The 15,978-nt window shown below is 42.4% G+C and overlaps 1 protein-coding gene across 1 annotated transcript in view; it reads left to right on the top strand.

Moving 5' to 3' along the window:
- Positions 1-15,978, top strand: part of NPSR1 (neuropeptide S receptor 1) — a 791,066-nt gene that overhangs the window by 639,279 nt on the left and 135,809 nt on the right. The window lies entirely within an intron of this gene.

The following is a 15,978-nucleotide window of genomic DNA, read 5'->3' as shown; positions in this document are numbered from 1 at the left end:
TCCTTTAATTTCTCCAACTGTTTTTCCAAAAGCCCAATTAGGGGAATCACCTTACTCAAGCTAGCAGTTTCAGTACTTACTTCACAGGTGGCTACTTCAAAGGGTTTCAGCACCTTGCACAAGACAGAAAGTACTCTCCACTGTGCTGGGCTAATGTACACTCCCCCTCTTCTACCAATGTCATGGCTTGTTATAGAACTATGAATGGCTTTTTGCTGTTCCTCTATCTGCTGAAGCATATAAATGGTGGAGATCCACCTTGTTACATCCTCTTGCTTCAGTTGATGGCAGGGCAAATTAAATTGTTCTTGTAGGTGTTGCATGCTGTTAAAAATGTCCCAAAAATGTTTGGACCACAGACAGCATCTCCTGCATGCACCTGTCATTTTTTTTAAAAGCCCAATACCACTAAGTTGATTGTGTGAACAAAACAGGGGATGTGTTGGAATTCACCCAGGTGTAATGCTTTCACAATATTTGTGGCATTATGAGAAATCACAAAACCTGAGGAGAGTCCAAGTGGGGTAAGCCATGATATTATGACATCCCTTAATTTTTCTAAGAGGTTGTCAGTGGTATGCCTCTTATTGGGTATGGTGATACCCGTATTAGCCTGTCTCTCAATGAGCTGGTGTTGTTTGTTAGATACTGCTTCTGCTGAAGGCAGTTCACCCACCCAGTAGGCTGTCACAGTCATGTAATTTTTAGTTTGCCCACTACTGTTTGTCCACATATCTGTGGTCAAGTGGACAGTGGATACAATGGCCTTTTCTAGGCCAATAATTAAGTTATTTGTTTTAACGTCCTGGTACAGGAATGGCTTTTCAGCAAAACTGGAACTGAGATGGAATTTGGTACCCAGGACACAGGACCTCAAATGACTTTGTAATAACCACTGCATTAATGGAGGATATTGGATTCAGATCTAATACTACCATAGCCGTGATGGTTTCAGTGATCCACTGTGCAACTGGGTGAGAGCTGTCATACTTGTTTACCATTGCAAAGGAGTGTTTCACAGTCAATTGATTTTTTCGAAAGTAATAGTAGTCTTCTTGGTCCCTTTCTGGGATGAAGAGCCACCCCCTGCAGCAGCAGGTCTAGCGCTCAAGAATTATTCTGAGAAATCCTGGAATAGGGAGGAGTCACCTAGCTTTAACAAATTTGATGCAGTACTACCTCTGATGATTACTGAGAATATTGAGGATGAAGGTGTTGGTTTTAGAGATTGCAGGTGCCGACAGCCTGTTGTACATACTATGAGAACTTAGAGATCACTGTATCACTGTATTTTTATTTGACCAGCATATTTAGAGTACCTGTGTGTCATTTTTAATACATGTTCTATGTTTAGATTAAGTGTTTGTCTATATTTTGCCAGTTTTAATTAAACCCCTATGTTCTGGTATTTCTAGAACCTTTTATTGTAAGAAATATTAAAGGATAAGTTTTACAGTTAAGAGTTTTTCTGTAACATTTATAATATTCAACTTATTGTGGCCAGATATTTAAGCGTTGCTTCTATATAGAGAGTTCTTTCCCACCTCTTCACGGGTGTCTCTTTTGTTCAAACTGTCTCTCACTCTCTGGCAGCACCACCAGATATTACATTATACTAGATAAACCTGTAGCAAATATAATCAAGTGGTATAATACCTGACCCCCTTGTATCTATCCTTGATTCATCTTATTAATTTTCCAGTGCAAAATCCTCAAAGCATACTTGGAAGGTGCACTAACCAGGCAAAAACAATAGATATATTATATATTTTTATTTCTCTATTTTTAAACTTAAAGCTTGGTTTTAACTGCATGGATCACAGGGCTTATAGATGCACGTAAACAAAACGCACTTGAGTAAAGCTCACCAACCAGTACAAAAACAATATATTATAATTTTGTTATTTTTCTATTTTTAAACTTGTAGCTCAGTTTGAACTGTGTGTATCATATGGCTTATAGATGCACATGAACAAAGCACACTTGAGTAAATTTCAACAACCAGAGGGAGAGTAGGGAGGTAAATGTGTGGCTAAGAGATTGGAGTAGGAAGAAGGGATTTGTTTTCCAGGAACATTCAGAAGACTTCTTGGTCAAGCACCATCTTTTTTGTCAGGATGGATTGCACCTGAACGAGGAGGGGGCAGCAGTGCTTGGGGGAAGGATGGTTAAATGGTTGGAGGAGATTTTAAACTAAGTGTCTGGGGGTTATTAGAAAGTATTTATTGGATGATCCGAGACAGCAGTAAGCAGGGATGTATTAAGTTTAACGAGGGAGGAGTAGGGGGAGGAGAAAATCAGACAGCAATGGTAAATCAAGGAAAAGTAAATTAAGAAAGGAAAATGTATCAAAAACACATACAGATAAGGGAATAACTAAACTAGAGTGTATGCTTGCAAATGCAAGAAGCCTATCAGGTAAAATAGGGGAATTAGAAATGATTGCATCAACGATCAATATGATATCATAGGTATTACGGAGACATGGCAGGACAATACTCATGACTGGGCAACAAACATTGAGGGATATACTCTCTGTAGAAGAGACAGGGCTAACAAAAGGGGAGGAGGTGTATGTCTTTATATTAAGCCATTCTTAGAACCATATGTAAAGAATGTTATTTACGAGGGGAGTGGAAATAACGTGGAGTCACTATGGGATGAAATTTCAAGTGGGGGGAAAGGATCAAAAAAACTACTAATAGGGACATGCTACAAACCGCTGGACATTAGTGTGACTGAGGAATTACAACTCCTGCAACAAATAAAAAAAGCTGCAAAATTAGTGACAACAAAATTGGAACAACGAATCATGTAGTTCAGGTAGGGGAAACAGGATCTTAAATATGCTAAAAGATCACTACTTGTCTCAAGTAATCTAGGAACCTACTAGAATAAGGACTACTGTATATTGGACCTAGTACTAACAAATAATGTGGAGATTATATCAAATACTAAAGTAAGGGAGACCTTAGGAAACATCAATCATAATATGGTCACATTCGATGTTCGTTTTCAAAAGCAGCACTATAAGGGTTTTTAACTTTAGAAAAGCAAATTTCAGCATGCTGAAACATGCACTAAAGGACATTGATTGGGAAACTTTGTTTCATGATAAGAACACTTCTAAAATGTGGGATGCTTTTAAAATGTTGCTCGATAAGTACACTCGTAAAATTCATTCCCAAGGGCAGTAAGCACAGGAGTTCTAAATTCAAACTGATGTGGCTTAATAAGTAGGTTAAGGAAGTAATAGATAATAAGAGGAGTGTTTTCAAAGTGTTTAAATCCAAAAGGAAAGCAGAGTAATTCCAATACTACAAGGAATGTAACAAAAAATGCAAAAAGAAATCAGAGCAGCTAAAATAGAAAATGAAAAGCACACAGCTAAGGAGAGTAAAACAAACCCTAAAAAGTTTGTCAAGTATATACTTGATAAAAGGTTAAAAAAGAAAGTAAAGGACCATTAAAAGGAAACTTGGGAGTCTAGATTAATGACGACAAAGAAAAAGCAGAAACATTGAATTAATAGTTTTTATCAGTGTTTACTAGAGAGGACCAGATGGTGGTAGTAGTGAATAACGTAAGTAATGATAATGTCCCATTGCTTAGTACTTGTTTAAGTGAGGAAGCAGTCCGGTTCAACTAAAAAAAACTTACAATTAATAAGTCTCTTGGTCTAAATGGACTTCACCCAAGGGCTCTTATAGAGCTAAACTCAGACCTTGCAATGCCTTTATATTTCATTTTCTATGATTCAATAAAACATTCATGGTACCAATGGGCTGGCGTATAGCAGAGGTAGTGCCAATATTTAAAAAGGGAATTAAAATGCAACCTGGTAACTATAGACCGGGAAGTTTGACATCTATAGTGGGGAAAAATTGGAAGGCATATTAAGAGATAGCATACAGGAGTACCTGCAGACTTCCAAGGAACCAACTTGGTTTTGTGAAAGACAGGTCATGTCAAACTAACTTAATTAGTTTCTATGAGATAGTGATCGATAATCTTGACCAGAGTAATGCAGTGGATGTGGTCTTTTTAGATTTTGCTACAGCCTTCGACACAGTGCCTTGCATGATACTGATTTTCAAATTAAGAGAGCTTGGTATAGGAAACACTATCTGTACTTGGGTAAGTAATTACTACTAAAATTTGGATATCCTATCTCCTGCGCTCTCCTAATTTGCTATATAAAAAAGGAATAAGACCTCTACTTATCTTTAAAAAGCCGATACTTTTTCTCACGTCCCACCTATTTCTCAATAGATTTTGTTATGAGTAATGTTGGGTGTACATTTGTGAAAGTGATTAATGTAGACCACTAGCGGGTACTACATTAAAAAAGGAGCTTAATGTGTGGCGCACTCTTTTGTAATATTAGTTACATAAAATATAACTTTTATTTCATTATTTAAAATAAACCTCTATATCCAGGCATCAGGGAGTGTTTGATTGCCTGAGAGTAAAACTACAGATAGATAATAATATCAAGCTTAGTGATATATTCTTGGGAATTAATTATGCTAATGACTGTAAATATTGCCTATTAGCATGAATTATTAGGTCAGAGTTCTAGATGTGAGTCTGACATAAACTATTCTCAAAAGAGAGTATGTGACTGTTCGCATATAAAATCTAACTACGTCGTGAAGCAAAATTAATAAAGAAAATGGTTAATTGAATAATTACCTTAATAAGTTCCCAGGGTAATCCTCAACCTTAAAGAATACAAAAAGTAAGGGAGGAAAACATAGTTGTGATTTGTAACATGTGTACACTCTATCAGTCTATTTCATCCAGACTGTAGTGATCGTACAGATGTAGATTTAATGCATTCTGTATTCATGATAGTGTGATACAGTTGTGGCCCAAAAAAATAAGAATTTACTTACCGATAATTCTATTTCTCGGAGTCCGTAGTGGATGCTGGGGTTCCTGAAAGGACCATGGGGAATAGCGGCTCCGCAGGAGACAGGGCACAAAAAGTAAAGCTTTACGATCAGGTGGTGTGTACTGGCTCCTCCCCCTATGACCCTCCTCCAAGCCTCAGTTAGGATACTGTGCCCGGACGAGCGTACACAATAAGGAAGGATTTATGAATCCCGGGTAAGACTCATACCAGCCACACCAATCACACCGTACAACCTGTGATCTAAACCCAGTTAACAGTATGATAACAGAGGAGCCTCTGAAAGATGGCTCCCTACAACAATAACCCGATTTAGGTAACAATAACTATGTACAATTATTGCAGATAATCCGCACTTGGGATGGGCGCCCAGCATCCACTACGGACTCCGAGAAATAGAATTATCGGTAAGTAAATTCTTATTTTCTCTATCGTCCTAGTGGATGCTGGGGTTCCTGAAAGGACCATGGGGATTATACCAAAGCTCCCAAACGGGCGGGAGAGTGCGGATGACTCTGCAGCACCGAATGAGAGAACTCCAGGTCCTCCTTAGCCAGGGTATCAAATTTGTAGAATTTTACAAACGTGTTCTCCCCCGACCACGTAGCCGCTCGGCAGAGTTGTAATGCCGAGACCCCTCGGGCAGCCGCCCAAGAAGAACCCACCTTCCTTGTGGAGTGGGCTTTTACCGATTTTGGCTGTGGCAGGCCTGCCACAGAATGTGCAAGCTGAATCGTACTACAAATCCAGCGAGCAATAGTCTGCTTAGACGCAGGAGCGCCCAACTTGTTGGGAGCATATAGTATAAACAGTGAGTCAGATTTCCTGACTCCAGCTGTCCTTGAAATGTATATTTTTAAAGCTCTGACAACGTCCAACAACTTGGAGTCCTCCAAGTCGCTTGTAGCCGCAGGCACTACAATAGGCTGGTTCAGATGAAATGCTGACACCACCTTAGGGAGAAAATGTGGACGAGTCCGCAGTTCTGCCCTGTCCGAATGAAAAATCAGATATGGGCTTTTGTAAGATAAAGCTGCCAGTTCTGACACTCTCCTGGCCGAAGCCAGGGCTAGTAGCATGGTCACTTTCCATGTAAGATATTTCAAATCCACATTTTTTAGTGGTTCAAACCAATGAGATTTGAGAAAGTCCAAAACAACATTGAGATCCCACGGTGCCACTGGAGGCACCACAGGGGGCTGTATATGCAGTACTCCCTTAACAAAGGTCTGGACTTCAGGAACTGAAGCCAATTCTTTCTGGAAGAAAATCGACAGGGCCGAAATTTGAACCTTAATAGATCCCAATTTGAGACCCATAGACAATCCTGATTGCAGGAAATGTAGGAATCGACCCAGTTGAAATTCCTCCGTCGGAGCACTCCGATCCTCGCACCACGCAACATATTTTCGCCAAATGCGGTGATAATGTTGCGCGGTTACTTCCTTCCTTGCTTTAATCAAGGTAGGAATGACTTCTTCCGGCATGCCTTTTTCCTTTAGGATCCGGCGTTCAACCGCCATGCCGTCAAACGCAGCCGCGGTAAGTCTTGAAACAGACAGGGACCCTGCTGAAGCAAGTCCCTTCTCAGAGGTAGAGGCCACGGATCCTCCGTGATCATCTCTTGAAGTTCCGGGTACCAAGTCCTTCTTGGCCAATCCGGAACCACTAGTATCGTTCTTACGCCTCTTTGCCGTATAATTCTCAATACTTTTGGTATGAGAGGCAGAGGAGGAAACACATACACCGACTGGTACACCCAAGGCGTTACCAGCGCGTCCACAGCTATTGCCTGCGGGTCTCTTGACCTGGCGCAATACCTGTCCAGTTTTTTGTTGAGGCGAGACGCCATCATGTCCACCATTGGTCTTTCCCAACGGGTTACAAGCATGTGGAAAACTTCTGGATGAAGTCCCCACTCTCCCGGGTGAAGGTCGTGTCTGCTGAGGAAGTCTGCTTCCCAGTTGTCCACTCCCGGGATGAACACTGCTGACAGTGCTATCACATGATTCTCTGCCCAGCGAAGAATCCTTGCAGCTTCTGCCATTGCACTCCTGCTTCTTGTGCCGCCCTGTCTGTTTACATGGGCGACTGCTGTGATGTTGTCCGACTGGATCAACACCGGTTTTCCTTGAAGCAGAGGTTCTGCCTGGCTTAGAGCATTGTAGATTGCTCTTAGTTCCAGAATGTTTATGTGAAGAGACGTTTCCAGGCTCGACCACACGCCCTGGAAGTTTCTTCCTTGTGTGACTGCTCCCCAGCCTCTCAGGCTGGCGTCCGTGGTCACCAGGATCCAATCCTGTATGCCGAATCTGCGGCCCTCCAATAGATGAGCACTCTGCAACCACCACAGAAGAGATACCCTTGTCCTTGGAGACAGGGTTATCCGCTGGTGCATCTGAAGATGCGACCCTGACCATTTGTCCAGCAGATCCCTCTGGAAAATTCTTGCGTGGAATCTGCCGAATGGAATTGCTTCGTAAGAAGCCACCATTTTTCCCAGGACTCTTGTGCATTGATGTACAGACACCTTTCCTGGTTTTAGGAGGTTCCTGACAAGTTCGGATAACTCCTTGGCTTTTTCCTCCGGTAGAAAAACCTTTTTCTGAACCGTGTCCAGAATCATCCCTAGGAACAGCAGACGTGTTGTCGGAATTAACTGGGATTTTGGAATATTCAGAATCCACCCGTGCTGCTTTAGCACTTCTTGAGACAGTGCTAATCCCATCTCTAGCTGTTCTCTGGACCTTGCCCTTATTAGGAGATCGTCCAAGTATGGGATAATTAATACGCCTTTTCTTCGAAGAAGAATCATCATCTCGGCCATTACCTTGGTAAAGACCCGAGGTGCCGTGGACAATCCAAACGGCAGCGTCTGAAACTGATAGTGACAGTTCTGTACGACGAACCTGAGGTACCCCTGGTGTGAGGGGTAAATTGGAACGTGGAGATACGCATCCTTGATGTCCAAGGATACCATAAAGTCCCCTTCTTCCAGGTTCGCTATCACTGCTCTGAGTGACTCCATCTTGAACTTGAACTTTTTTATGTACAGGTTCAAGGATTTCAGATTTAGAATAGGTCTTACCGAGCCATCCGGCTTCGGTACCACAAATAGAGTGGAATAATACCCCTTTCCTTGTTGTAAAAGAGGTACCTTGACAATCACCTGCTGAGAGTACAGCTTGTGAATGGCTTCCAAGACCGTCACCCTGTCGGAGGGGGACGTTGGTAAAGCAGACTTCAGGAAACGGCGAGGTGGATCCGTCTCTAGTTCCAACCTGTACCCCTGAGATATTATCTGCAGGATCCAGGGATCTACCTGCGAGTGAGCCCACTGCGCGCTGAACTTCTTGAGACGACCGCCCACCGCCCCCGAGTCCGCTTGAGAAGCCCCATCGTCATGCTGAGGCTTTTGTAGAAGCGGGGGAGGGCTTCTGTTCCTGGGAAGGAGCTGCCTGTTGCAGTCTCTTCCCCCTTCCTCTGCCTCGTGGCAGATATGAATATCCCTTTGCTCTCTTGTTTTTAAAGGAACGAAAGGGCTGCGGTTGAAAAGTCGGTGTCTTTTTCTGTTGGGGAGTGACTTGAGGTAAAAAGGTGGATTTCCCGGCTGTAGCCGTGGCCACCAAATCCGATAGACCAACACCAAATAACTCCTCCCCTTTATACGGCAAAACTTCCATATGCCGTTTTGAGTCCGCATCACCTGACCACTGTCGCGTCCATAAACTTCTTCTGGCCGAAATGGACATAGCACTTACCCGTGATGCCAGTGTGCAAATATCCCTCTGTGCATCACGCATATAAAGAAATGCATCCTTTATTTGCTCTAAAGACAGTAAAACATTGTCCCTATCCAGGGTATCAATATTTTCAATCAGGGACTCTGACCAAGCTACCCCAGCACTGCACATCCAGGCTGTCGCTATAGCTGGTCGTAGTATAACACCTGTATGTGTGTATATACTTTTTTGGATATTTTCCATCCTCCTATCTGCTGGATCTTTAAGTGCGGCCGTCTCAGGAGAGGGTAACGCCACTTGTTTTGATAAGCGTGTGAGCGCCTTGTCCACCCTAGGAGGTGTTTCCCAGCGCGCCCTAACCTCTGGCGGGAAAGGGTATAAAGCCAATAACTTCTTTGAAATTAGCAGTTTTTTATCGGGGGCAACCCACGCTTCATCACACACCTCATTTAATTCATCTGATTCAGGAAAAACTATAGGTAGTTTTTTCACACCCCACATAATACCCTGTTTTGTGGTACCTGTAGTATCAGCAATATGTAACGCCTCCTTCATTGCCAAAATCATATAACGTGTGGCCCTACTGGAAAATACGGTTGATTCGTCACCGTCGCCACTGGAATCAGTGCCTGTGTCTGGGTCCGTGTCGACCGACTGAGGTAACGGGCGTTTTACAGCCCCTGACGGTGTTTGAGGCGCCTGGACAGGTTGATTGTCCGGCCGTCTCATGTCGTCAAACGACTGCTTTAGCGTGTTGACACTATCCCGTAATTCCATAAATAAAGCCATCCATTCTGGTGTCGACTCCCTAGGGGGTGACATCCCCATATTTGGCAATTGCTCCGCCTCCACACCAATATCGTCCTCATACATGTCGACACACACGTACCGACACACAGCAGACACACAGGGAATGCTCTTAAAGAAGACAGGACCCCACTAGCCCTTTGGGGAGACAGAGGGAGAGTTTGCCAGCACACACCAAAAGCGCTATATATGACAGGGATAGCCTTATAATAAGTGCTCCCTGTATAGCTGCTTTAATATATATATTTTTGCCACAATTTTGCCCCCCCTCTCTTGTTTTACCCTGTTTCTGTAGTGCAGTGCAGGGGAGAGCCTGGGAGCCTTCCTGACCAGCGGAGCTGTGTGAGGAAAATGGCGCTGTGTGCTGAGGAGATAGGCCCCGCCCCTTTTTCGGCGGGCTCGTCTCCCGCTCTTTAACGGATTCTGGCAGGGGTTAAATATCTCCATATAGCCCCCGGAGGCTATATGTGAGGTATTTTTTGCCAAAAAATAGGTTTACATTGCCTCCCAGGGCGCCCCCCTCCCAGCGCCCTGCACCCTCAGTGACTGCCGTGTGAAGTGTGCTGAGAGGAAATGGCGCACAGCTGCAGTGCTGTGCGCTACCTTAAGAAGACTGAGGAGTCTTCTGCCGCCGATTCTGGACCTTCTTCTCGTTTCAGCATCTGCAAGGGGGCCGGCGGCGAGGCTCCGGTGACCATCCAGGCTGTACCTGTGATCGTCCCTCTGGAGCTAATGTCCAGTAGCCAAAGAAGCCAATCCATCCTGCACGCAGGTGAGTTCACTTCTTCTCCCCTAAGTCCCTCGTTGCAGTGATCCTGTTGCCAGCAGGACTCACTGTAAAATAAAAAACCTAAGCTAAACTTTTCTAAGCAGCTCTTTAGGAGAGCCACCTAGATTGCACCCTTCTCGGCCGGGCACAAAAATCTAACTGAGGCTTGGAGGAGGGTCATAGGGGGAGGAGCCAGTACACACCACCTGATCGTAAAGCTTTACTTTTTGTGCCCTGTCTCCTGCGGAGCCGCTATTCCCCATGGTCCTTTCAGGAACCCCAGCATCCACTAGGACGATAGAGAAAAAGGGAATAAGGAAGAAAAAAGGCCGTACATGAGAACAGATAATTGATGTACTGTCTCATATATAACACATTTCTCACCTTAACACAATAAAAGTGTGTATATTGCTAAAGGACGTATATTAACGTAGTGTGCAAATGTAAGATGTACTATCTCATATAAACCACATTTCTCAATTTCACACGGGAAGGTGTATATCACTTTCCAGAGGCGTATATTCGAATAGTATACAAATATGTTGAACAAATAAATAAATATCTATGCAATTGGGAGATTCGTATCCCTTCTGATTCTTAGGACAGAGTTCACATATTATCGATAACCCTCTTAAAAGTAGCAGCACATACAATCCATAATTTTAGTTTAATTTCAGTGACACCAATTTTCAGACTGTCTCTATTATTGAGACTGATTACTAATCATTACAGAACACCTTGGTATTCTCTTAAACCATTAATCCTATCAGATCCTATACATTATCTATTTCTTATTTAAACAAAACAGAATCTTAGTAATTCTTTCTCCTTAGATAAACATACATGAACCAATTAATGCTTTATTAATAGATATGAGTGCTAATAGATATAGGGTCCCAGGTGTATGGTGACGGTTTCCCTTTCTGCTGTTGCTCCATGTGCTGTGGTTGATACCTTGGCAGTGAATGGAGACAATGAGAGTAGGGGAAAATCGTCCACCTGGAGACAGAAGGGACAGAGTAGTGCGAGCCGCTTCTGCTGTCCACGCTTTATATCCCCCCTCCCCTGTTGTGAGAACACATTGCAGGGGGGGCCGTAGATGTCCAGCAGCGGATGAGAGGGCGGCTCTGAATACCTGTATTAGCTCAAGGTGTCACTGTGCCAAATCAGATCTCCGTAGATAGCGGGTAGCCGCTCGCGGGAGCCGGACGCCGGGTCAAGTGTAGTACTCGCTCCCCTGTTTGCTCTACACGCAGCGGACAGCCGCTCGCGGGAGCCGAGCGCCGGGTCAGATGTAATATCTGCTCCTCCGTTTACTTTACACGCTCGTGCCCCGCTGATAGTCTTTGTGTTGGAGCCGCTGCAGGACGTGATCGCCGGGTCGGGTGTGTTACCCGTACTTCCGTCTAATCTGCGGTCGCGTCCCGCTGTCAGTAATGATGACGTACGTTTCACATGTAGCTTGATCACATCAATGTTGGGTGGTATGTTTCCAATGGTCCAATAATAAACCGTGTAAGAAAAGATAAAACACAATCTAGTGTGATACCGTCATGAAAGTCCGTTCGTTAACGACAATGCAACATAAATTCGTTAATTCGAATCTATAGTGAGTGTGATCCAAACACATGTATAAAATACAATTTCTTTAATACTAAAAAGATCCAGTCAAAAATATATATTTCAATCACATAGAAATATGACATATATCCACTTTTACATCCGAAATTTGTGAGGGTGGCTTCCTACCAGATTTTGAAATTTTGAAGTGCTCATATAAAAGCTGTGCAGATGTTTTAGCAGTCCCGGGGAAAATCAGCTCCAATGATCAGAGCCCCGTCCTCTCCTCGTCTGGTATGTCTGCCACAGCAGGAGATAGGATATCCAAATTTTAGTAGTAATTTGATAGCCATATTTGGGGTGAGGGTAACACCCTTCTTTGGATATCCATTCCTCTGCTGCCTACAAGCGCATTTTTATGCAGGTGTAATTTTCACAATTTTCTTGTTCTGGCTAAGTAATTGGCTGGATAACAGGAAAAAATGTGTTATGGTTAATGGGATGTTTTCCAACTGGGCCACAGTAATCAGTGGAATAGCGCAAGGGTCCATACTTAGGCCATTACTGTTCAACATATTTATTAATGACATTGGAGTAGGCTCAGAAAGCAAAGTGTCAATCTTTGCAGATGATACTAAACTGTATAGAGTAATTAACTCAGAAATGGATACTGAGTCCCTACAGAGCAACTTATTTAAACTGGAATTTTGGGCAGCTAAATGGAGAATGAGGTTTAATATTGAAAAATGTAAAGTTATGCACTTTGGGACTAAAAATAAACATGCAACCTACAAGTTAAATGGGGAACATGTAAGGGAAATGGTACTAGAAAAAAATTGGGGAGTGCTCCTTGATAATAGACTCAACAACAGTACCCAATGAAAATGGGGAATCGAGACAAGGGATAAGAGTGTAATCCTTCCATTATATAAGTCACTGGTACGGCCACATCTAGAATATTGGGGGTCATTCTGAGTTGTTCGCTCGTTGCCGATTTTCGCTATACTGCGATTAGTTGCTTACTGCGCATGCGCAAGGTTCGCAGAGCGCATGCGCTTAGTTATTTTACACAAAAGTTAGGTATTTTACTCACGGCATAACTAAGCTTTTTCATCGCTGTGCTGATCGTAGTGTGATTGACAGGAAGTGGGTGTTTCTGGGCGGAAACTGGCCGTTTTATGGGAGTGTGCAGAAAAACGCAGGCGTTCAAGTTGCAAAATGCAGGAGTGGCTGGGGAGTGGTTTAGCAAACGCTGGGTGTGTTTGTGACATCAAACCAGGAACGAAAAGGACTGAGCTGGTCGCAATGGCAGAGTAAGTCTGGAGCTACTCAGAAACTGCTAAGAAATTTCTATTCGCAATTCTGCTAATCTTTCGTTCGCACTTCTGCTAAGCTAAGATACACTCCCAGAGGGCGGAGGCTTAGCGTGTGCAATGCTGCTAAAAGCAGCTAGCGAGCGAACAACTCGGAATCACCCCCATTGTGTACAATTCTGGGCACCACACTACAAAAAAGCTGGAAAGGGTCCAGAGGCAAGCTACAAAATTGATAAGGGGTTAGGGACACTGGATTATGAGGAAAACATAAAGCTAACTAGGTTAGATATGTTGTCACTTGAAAAGAGGCGTCTAAGAGGAGACATTATTAATATATTCAAATATATAAAGGGACAATACATGGAGCGTTCAGGTGATTTGTTTATTGAGAGATCTCTACACAGGACATAAGTACACCCCCTGAGGTTAGAGGATAGAAAATTTCTTACCCAATGACGGAAGGTGTTCTTTACAGTACGGGCAGTAAAGATTTGGAATTTGCTGCCAGAGAAGGTAGTAATGGTAATCTCAGTAAATATGTTTAAAATAAATTGGATACATTTCTAACGGAAAAGGATATCCAAGGATATAGCATTTAAATTGAATGTATTTTAGTAAAAGTATGCACTCCAGTTGTCAACTAGGCTATTAACAGTCGTCACTTGAGTCATCATAATTCACCCAGTGTAGAATAGTGTAGGAATTTTAAATATAGTTTGAACTCGATAGACAACTTGTTTTTTTTCAACCTCATTTACTATGTTACTATGTTAACCAGTACAAAAACAATAAATATATTATAGATTTTTTATTTTCCTGCTTTGAACTTGCAGCTTGGTTCAAACTGTGTGACTTACAGGACTTATATATGTACATGAACAAAGCGTACATGAGTCATTTGCATCAACCTGTACAAACAATATTTTTTTTTTATTTTTCTAATATTAAACTTGCAGCTTGGTTCGAACTGCGCATATCACAGTGCTTATAGATGTATGTGAACAAAGCACACAAGGGTAAAGTGTACCACTACCAACCTGTACAATTTACATTAGAGTACAGCACAGCATACAGCAGCATGCCCCCTATAACTTTATACAGCACAGCCACTTGTGTGTCCAGAGTCTTAGTACAGCCACTACAGCAGAGTATAGCTTAGCTTTCAGCAGCGTGCAGAATGCCCCCTATACAGTCACAGCACAGCCACTTATGAGTGTGGAGTATTACTCATTAAATATAGCTACTATAGCATAGTATAGTGTAGCTTTCAGCAGCTTGCCCCCTATAAATTCACAGCACAACCAACAGCCACTACAGCAGAGTACAGCACAGCTTTCACCAGCATGTGCTAGTGTCAAATGGCGCCAACTCCCGGCATGGTAACTTATACAGAATCCAAGACCATCAAGAATCAGGAAGATGACATTTGTCCTCTATGTGCAATCCGAGTCTGGCGAAACACACAAGCTGCGTCTCGGATGTACTCAGATCCCCAATGTTTGGAGCGGACCGGATAATGCATACTGCATACTACAAGCAAATTTATATTTTAAAAAGTATGTAATGATGTGTAATTGTTGAATGTGAGATTTCAGGGACTTCTAACTCACCCAAACTTCTGGAATCTGAGTCAATCCGAGCTGCAGCTTGGCGTTTCTCACCAGGCTCGGATTCCAAATTGAGGCAAAACATCATCCTCCTGGCACCGGATTCTCACGTGTTTTAGATTCTATATAAGGGTGTCACAGCCGGTACTCAGTGCCATTTGACTCCAGGAATGCTGCTGTATGTTGTGCTATACTCTGTTGGTTAAATAGTAATTGGCTGTGTGTCCAGACTCATACTGGCTATGCCGTGTATACAAGTGGCTTTACTAAGATGGAAGTTCTATTTAAGATGGGATGTTGCTAATAGCAACCAGTCAGATTCCAGGTATTATCTTCTAGAAGGTGCTAGATAAATGAGAAGTAGAATATGATTGGTTGCTATTGGCAACATCCCATATTAAATAGATATCCCATCTTAGTAAATTTACCTCATAGTTGCTATGCTGTGTATACAAGTGGCTGTGCTTTGTCCAGACTCATAGTGGCTGTGCTGTGTATACAAGTGGCTGTTCTGAGTACTCCAGACACCATACTGTCTGTGCTGTGTCATCTAAGTGGCTGTACATTCACATAGAAGCAGAACTACAGTGTGTATTTTTGTCACTCAGTTAAAAAAAAAGAAAATATTTTTTTAAAAGCACAAAAAAGTTACAAAAAATAAAAAAAATAGATTTTTAAAGTTTGTGCAACCTGTGTGCACTGTAGCCCTGCGCGTTTATTTCTCACATACATATAAAAGAAAGCCCTTTAAATTGCAGCAGTTTGAGTTAAGCTGCAAAGTGAAAAATAAATATATTGTTCTATTGTTTGAACTGTTCTGGTGCACTGTACCCCTGTGCATGTATTATTCATGTACATAAAATAAAAGCCCTTTGAATTGCTGCAGTTTAAGTTAAACTGCAGAGTGAAAAATAAATATATTGTTCTATTATACTTATGTATAAGTGAAAAATAAATATATTGTTCTATTGTTTATACTATTCTGGTGCATTTTACCTGTGTGTTTATTATTTGTGGACATATAAAAAGAAGCCCTCTGAATTTAACCAGTTTGAGTTGAGTTTGTACTGCTCTGGTGCACTGTACAGTATCTGATATGGCCACAGTCCAAAGAATGATGGAGGGTTATTTTAATGATGTACAAACAGGCATGTCACAGAGTCCCTTCGAGTACTGAAAACAACAAAAAGCAATTTAGTGGCCCTTGTACAAACTGGCTTTGTATTACTTAAGCTGTCAACCCTGCAGTGTGTACTCAGAA

This window comes from Pseudophryne corroboree, chromosome 5, assembly GCF_028390025.1.
Source record: "Pseudophryne corroboree isolate aPseCor3 chromosome 5, aPseCor3.hap2, whole genome shotgun sequence".
In the NCBI taxonomy this organism is placed as follows: Eukaryota; Metazoa; Chordata; class Amphibia; order Anura; family Myobatrachidae; genus Pseudophryne; species Pseudophryne corroboree.
The sequence above is the reverse complement of the archived record's forward strand: the minus strand, read 5'-3'. Positions and strand labels throughout refer to the sequence as shown.